This window comes from Mytilus edulis, unplaced genomic scaffold (genome assembly GCF_963676685.1).
Source record: "Mytilus edulis unplaced genomic scaffold, xbMytEdul2.2 SCAFFOLD_166, whole genome shotgun sequence".
In the NCBI taxonomy this organism is placed as follows: Eukaryota; Metazoa; Mollusca; class Bivalvia; order Mytilida; family Mytilidae; genus Mytilus; species Mytilus edulis.
Genome location: NW_027267326.1, coordinates 39,839 through 46,426, shown reverse-complemented (window position 1 = coordinate 46,426; position 6,588 = coordinate 39,839). Strand labels below are relative to the sequence as shown.

General features: G+C 29.8%; 1 long non-coding RNA gene across 1 annotated transcript; it reads right to left on the bottom strand.

Moving 5' to 3' along the window:
• Positions 1-421: 421 nt before the first annotated feature.
• On the bottom strand, positions 422-6,286 carry LOC139505163 (uncharacterized). The gene is made up of 3 exons (XR_011659583.1): positions 6,227-6,286; positions 4,295-4,354; positions 422-1,839 (listed from the first exon to the last, which is right to left on the bottom strand). It is a non-coding gene; the product is annotated as an uncharacterized lncRNA (long non-coding RNA).
• Positions 6,287-6,588: the final 302 nt, after the last annotated feature.

The following is a 6,588-nucleotide window of genomic DNA, read 5'->3' as shown; positions in this document are numbered from 1 at the left end:
GCTCATTGTTGAAGGCTGTACGATGACCTATAGTTGTTAATGTCTGTGTCATTTTGGTCTCTTGTGGACAGTTGTCTCATTGGCAATCATACCACATCTTTTTTATATTTGTAAAACAGGTACTTCTCAAATAACAATTATACAATTTATTTATTATAAAGCAAAATAATTAATGAAAACATATTTATACTGTAAATTCAAACAAAATTTCCAAGTATTTATTGCTTGGTAATGCTAAACATTGGACAAACAAAATACATAATTGTTGTCATTTAAGGACATGTTCAAAATAAATCATGCTATCAAAATTTACAATATAATTTTATTTGAGTGAAATCTATCCTGGTATAGCAATTTTTATTAAAAAAAATGTATCAAAAATATGATTTTCAGTCATTGGAAAATATTTGGATTAAACTGCTATATATCCAACCAAATTTTATTGAGAAAGTGATTGGTAAAAGTTTTTTGAAATTTTGAAATTTTTGTCAATGGGTCAGAGTAAATTTTTTGTCAAAGTTTTATGAAAATTCAACAAGCCAAATTGATTTTAGTCAAGGTGTTAGGTACCACCTTAAATATGTGATAAAGTCGTCAAGTTGACAGTAGAACCTTGAAAAAAATGTTTAAATTCACATGACGACAATTTAACTTTAAAAAATTGTCTACATTCACAGCTCAACAATTTAACATTAACAAAATAGTTGGTTGACAGATGGACAAATTAACTTTTACAAATAATTGTCTACCTACATAGGTGGACAATTTTCCAGGGTGAGTGGTAAGGTTAGGGTATCAAGGGCAGCTAGGGTAAGGATTATGATTAAGGGTTAGATTAAGAAGGTTTGCTACTAAGTTTCAAAATAACAAGCTTTTTAGGGCATTATAAAAGGAACCAAAAGAGCAAAAAAAAAATTAAAAAAATAGGTCAATGTGCTTATTTTCCAGATATTAGCCATTGAAATTTTGGTGGGAAAATAATCTTTCTCGACTTTTCCATGCTTTATCATTGACAAGTTTAAGTGCCCAAAAACTAATAAAAAATAACAAGGATTTTATAAGACTTCAATAGATAGCTTATAATTATCCATGTAAAAGATTTATAAAAAGAAAAATGTGGGTCAATGGGCAAATTTTTGTAAGGCATTCAAATGGATAAAACCAGAGAATTCTGAAAATCTGACAAAATTCCAAAATACAAGCAAACATCCTTAAAGGGTAAGGGTTAGGGTTAAGTAAAGGATGATAGCGAGTTTGAGGGTGAAGGAAATTCTCTATTAATGTGCAATTAAGTGCCCTATATTTTGATACTCGTGAGATAAAAAGGAAGAGATTGTTTTAATATAGGCATCTGTTGACTTGTCAACCTGTTGACCTGTCTACCAGTCAACCAAAAAAGACTATTTTATTCTATCAAATTGTCAACCATTACAATTATAATTTTCCATTTCATCAAATTGTCAACATTAATAATTTTAAAATGAGAAGTATTAGTTTAATAACTATTTTTATAACTGTATAAATATAAGTTTTTATTTGCAAAGGAATACATATATAAAGCCGGAACTAGATATCTGTATAGTACATTTGAGCCAAACAAATAACAGCATTAAAACAAAAAATTGTTAATTTACAGTAAATGGAAAAATTAACAGCATTAAAACAAAAATTTGTTAATTTACAGTAAATGGAAAAAATAACAGCATAAAAAAATGAATCGTTTGGCTTTCAGAATTATCATTTAAAGATTTTAATAAAACAAAAAAGCAATATATATCTTGTCTGCTTAGTTGTTATTGTCCATTGGGTTGACCACACAAGGCAGCAGTAGAAACGCACCTGTAAAAGAAATAAAATAATATTTCATTTCTTGACAATCCATAGTAATTTTAAGTAATGTTAAAATATATGAATTAGGTAATGTTTAAATATTTGAGTGTTAATTTTTCTTTTAAATCGACAGAATTTGTTGTATATAAAAATACTTGTTTTCTATTCAAATTTATTGATTTACCAAAAAATATTGCAATAGAGATTGTGTAGCTAAATTTGTTATAAAATGAAAGCCATTTTAATAATCTAATTTTGATTTCAAGGTGTTAACATCACTATTACCAATATTAAATTAATTATTTATTGAGTGTCAGACAAGAGCAGAAGCTATAAAGCTGAAAATTTGAAAAATTTACATACAATGTACATGATAAAATTATTCAGAATACCGGTAATTCGATAATCTTTCCTTGGTAATTGGTTCTAGTTTTATGACATTTACTTTGTTTTCTCCTTATATTGAATGAAGAAATGAATTCTTTGGAAATTTGTATTGAAAGAAATACAAAACTGAATAAGAAGAAAAATATATTTAAGACATCTTATCTATGCGACAGCACTTGCCATTTCATTGCAAATAAATGTGAGGTTATCTCCCCTTTTCAAGTATTCACAGTTCTTTAATATGATATAAACAACAGTTCTTTTTATGATTCAGTTCATGGTTATTATGTAAAAGTTTAAAAATGGTATAAGAGAAAGTAGATAAAAAGGACTATAAACTTCTGAACTGTTTAGAGCATTAAAAACATCTGATTTACATCTATAAAGGCTGCAGTAGAAAATATAAAGATGAAATATAATTGCAAATAATAAAGATTTATAAAAATTTAAACTGTCCATAACATTACATCAATTAATTAAATTTGTAGAAGGGTAGTAATGCCCTTTACCATCAGGCGTCAGACGGTCATTATCGGCTACTGTTAGCATCAAATTGATTGATAAAAATATCCTTCTGGTGAGTTGTCGGAGGTCTCAAATAATGATCGTTACAGTTATTTTTTGGAAAAAAATTATAAGGCCACACTAATTTGATTCCTTGTTCGACGGACCCGCCCGCACCTATTTTTTTCAAAACAGAATTTTTTTTATATTCCCGTTTCCCGCATCTGGAAATGTAATCGTGTCTATTTCCCGCACCGTTTTTTTTTTGTAAATATTATAAAAAGATATCAACATTGGTTTCTTTCCCCCTTACTTATGTTCCCTATCAAAAAATGTTCGTTATTAGAATAAAGTACAAAGAACTTTTGAAGGATTTGCCTTCAAATGCAATTATATTGTATGCTGGCAAAACAAAACTATATATAGCCGCTGCATGTTTATGCACCTGTCCTGATTGATTCAGGGGCCTGTCGTTCAGCAGTTATCGTTTGTTGATGTTGTTCATTGGTATTTTCCTGTTTGGATATATAAATAGTTCGTTGGTTTTCCTGTTCGAATTGTGTATGCTAATAATTTTGGGATCCTTTATAGCTTGCTGTTTGGTCTGTATCAAAGCCCTGTTTTAAAAGGCCGTACTTTGACCTGTACTTGTTATTGTCAGGTTGGGAACAACCCTCCCTCAGACAAGGGGTCATTTTACTGATGTAGAAAAGAAAATAGAAATACCAAGGATTTGTATAGTTCTTCTATACAAAACCTTTGAAAACTTAGAATTTTGTACTAAAAAAGAGGACAGTTACATCCTATTTTAAACAACTTTTTCTAAAAGAGGGGTCCACTTATTTTGAATAATATTAAACTGTTAAAGTAAATGTGTTAATTTAACATGGTAACATGGTTAAAGTCCAGGAATATTACAAAATTCTTGGACATGTTTTGACCATTTAATACTAGATAGATATATAGTTCTTTGAGAAAATATGAGCCTTTTTGTGCAAACAAATATATTATAACTTATATTGATCCCTCATAAAACATGTAAAAGGGATATTTATAACATTAAGGGGTTGCCCCCAAACTGATTATGACTTGGATGGAGAATTGTCTCATTGTCAGTCACACATACATAGACCAGATTTAATTATTTCTTGGTGAACAGGGAAAAAATACTTCAGAAATTAAAAAATGTCAAAGTACAAGTTATAAATCAAGTTTTATTATTGTCAAAACATACTATTTTATGTTTACAAAAAATATAATCGCTCGCCTTTACTTTACAAGCTTCGCCTCAAAAATTTGCAAATTAAATATTTTTTTATTAAAATTTTCAAATCGCTCGCTCGCACCAAATTTTGGAGTCCAAAAATCCGTAGAACAAGAAATTAAATTGGTGTGGCCTAACTTGATTCTTCAAAATTTGTTTGATTTTTTTTCATTGTCTAAAACTTTACATTTTATTGCATGCTCCAAATTTTACAGTCGGCGTCATTCAGTAAGAATTTTTACGATTATTGGTTATAAAAGTACCACCATTACCACCCTCTTGTATGTGGACAAATAAATATTTTCTCACCTCAAAAAGATCCAAATTCTACTCCGGCCAGTATCCAACAGGACAAGCTGTGATGCTAACCTGTAATACAAAGTTGAATCAGTTATATACAGCTAATTTCCTAATGCATGCAGATGAAGACTTTGGTTAGTTTGCTTGCTTTGTTTGTATAGTGTACAATTATATTGGGAAAATGTCCAATTGAATTTAAATATGATATATACAGGTTTAACTATGTCATATATATTGTGTGGAGATGTCAATCTTAATTACAAAGCTTGAATAAACAATTATACAAACAAAGCAAGCAAGCCAACCAACTTTTACTCTACAAGCATTACGAAATTAGCTGTAAACTCTTCAAAAATCGACAGTGGATTAAATGATTTACATTGTGATTAAGGAAAACATGGATTTCTGTGGATATTAAATGATAGAAAGTTGGTTGATAGAAAATTGGTAATTTGTTCAACATCTAAGTTTGTGTTTCATAACTACTCGAGAAATCCAGTGAATATTTAGTTTAAATCTTGATAAATTAAAAAAAGTCAATCAAAGAGCAGATTGCTCTGAGGGATAGGATTGCCATTGTTTGTATTGACACATGTATACATGTAGCTGTGTATTGACACATGTATACATGTAGCTGTATATTATTATTTTTAAAACTAATTCAACTGCACATGTTAAATATAATTTACGTAACCTGAATAGTTACACTTGTATCTGGGATTAGTTATTTTGTAACAGTATGAACAATGTACTTGTGTTTTATTTTTGTACTATCACTTCCAAATTTACTTTCCACAGCAGTCACTGAGACTCAGAGTGAGAGAACATATTTCACTTGGTATCTTATCACCTATTTTCCTACGTTTATTCTAGGAGGAACCCCATTCCTAACTCTTTAAATATTTAATTTCCTTTGGGTCAATGGTCATGACTTATTTCTGTACACATTCCATGGTTTAAATTGCGATGGTTTTTAATATAATATGACGTTTATCGATAGAACAAGTTAATTTTTCTCGATGTGTTGTATTGTTTTAGAATCAGTTGAGTCAGGAACATATATATTATTTAAATATACCAAGGATCTTGCTATACAAATCCTTCGATATACTGTTCACAGGTTGAGTGGGGAATCCAGAGCAACCATTCAATCTAATACCCCTTGAAGTCAAGAAAACTATACACATGCACATAATTAACAAACCCTGAAGCAAGAACATATATTAAATGTTAAAGGTTCTCTATTTCTTTATGGAAGTACAATATCAAATATCAGTTTCATAACGGTGACATATAAGAAAAACTCCATCAGTTTTTATGACAGAAATAGATTTTTCGGAATTCAGAGAACTCTTGCATTTTTATCAAAACTTGGGAATTCCTTCTGACGTGTTTCTAAATTTATAAAAACACTAAATATAAATACTGCTCAATTCTGATTTTCCGTGTTGTTAAAAACATGCATATAAGTCAAGGGAAATATCAAACATGAAGATTATGAAAAGAACATTATAGGAAAGTTGTTTAAGTTCCGCCCCTTTGGTTTTTTACCTTTTCAAGCAAGACAATCATAAGAATCTGAGATGTTCCTTAATGTTTAGAATAAAATGGTTGACGTGAGGGCAATCGTATCCCCAAAACAATTTCTGTTTCAAAACTTGACAGTATCTCTACTATCTTAGACAATTATGTACCCTCTTACCTCTGGAGCTGAATATCTCCATGTAATGCAATCTTTATGATACCCGAATCGTTATTTAATTGACATCCAAACACTTTTAGATTAAAATAAAAGAATACAGTTCCAATGTCCCACTCGTTGCACTTATTTAATATTTCCATAGGCCATAATTATATTAAAAAAAGTTGATCGTTCACCATTATAGAACTTGTCCGAGATATTAGGTGTTATGTGGGGGATAAAAATTTAGGTATATCTACCAATATGTTTGCAGTATCAGATCGTCAATTCTTACTTTCAACACCATGGAACTAGTCCTTGCATCAGCCTATAAACAAATAATAAAAGCAGTATACTTGTATGAAATATTCCCTTTACAGGTCAATCCAAGCACTATAGATATACTTGTTAAAGAAATCTGTTGTGCTTGTATTGATAGAAAAAAGTCAACTGATAAACATTTCTTGTGTATATGACATACTGTCCTCATTAACTTTAAAGATCCATGAAATTCTGTTGTGCAGTTTCAAAGGACTTGTAGTGCAACTGTTACAGCAGTATAGGCCTTAATTTAAGTTCAGAGGGGCATAACGTAACCCCTAGAAAAAAAATTGAACCATAA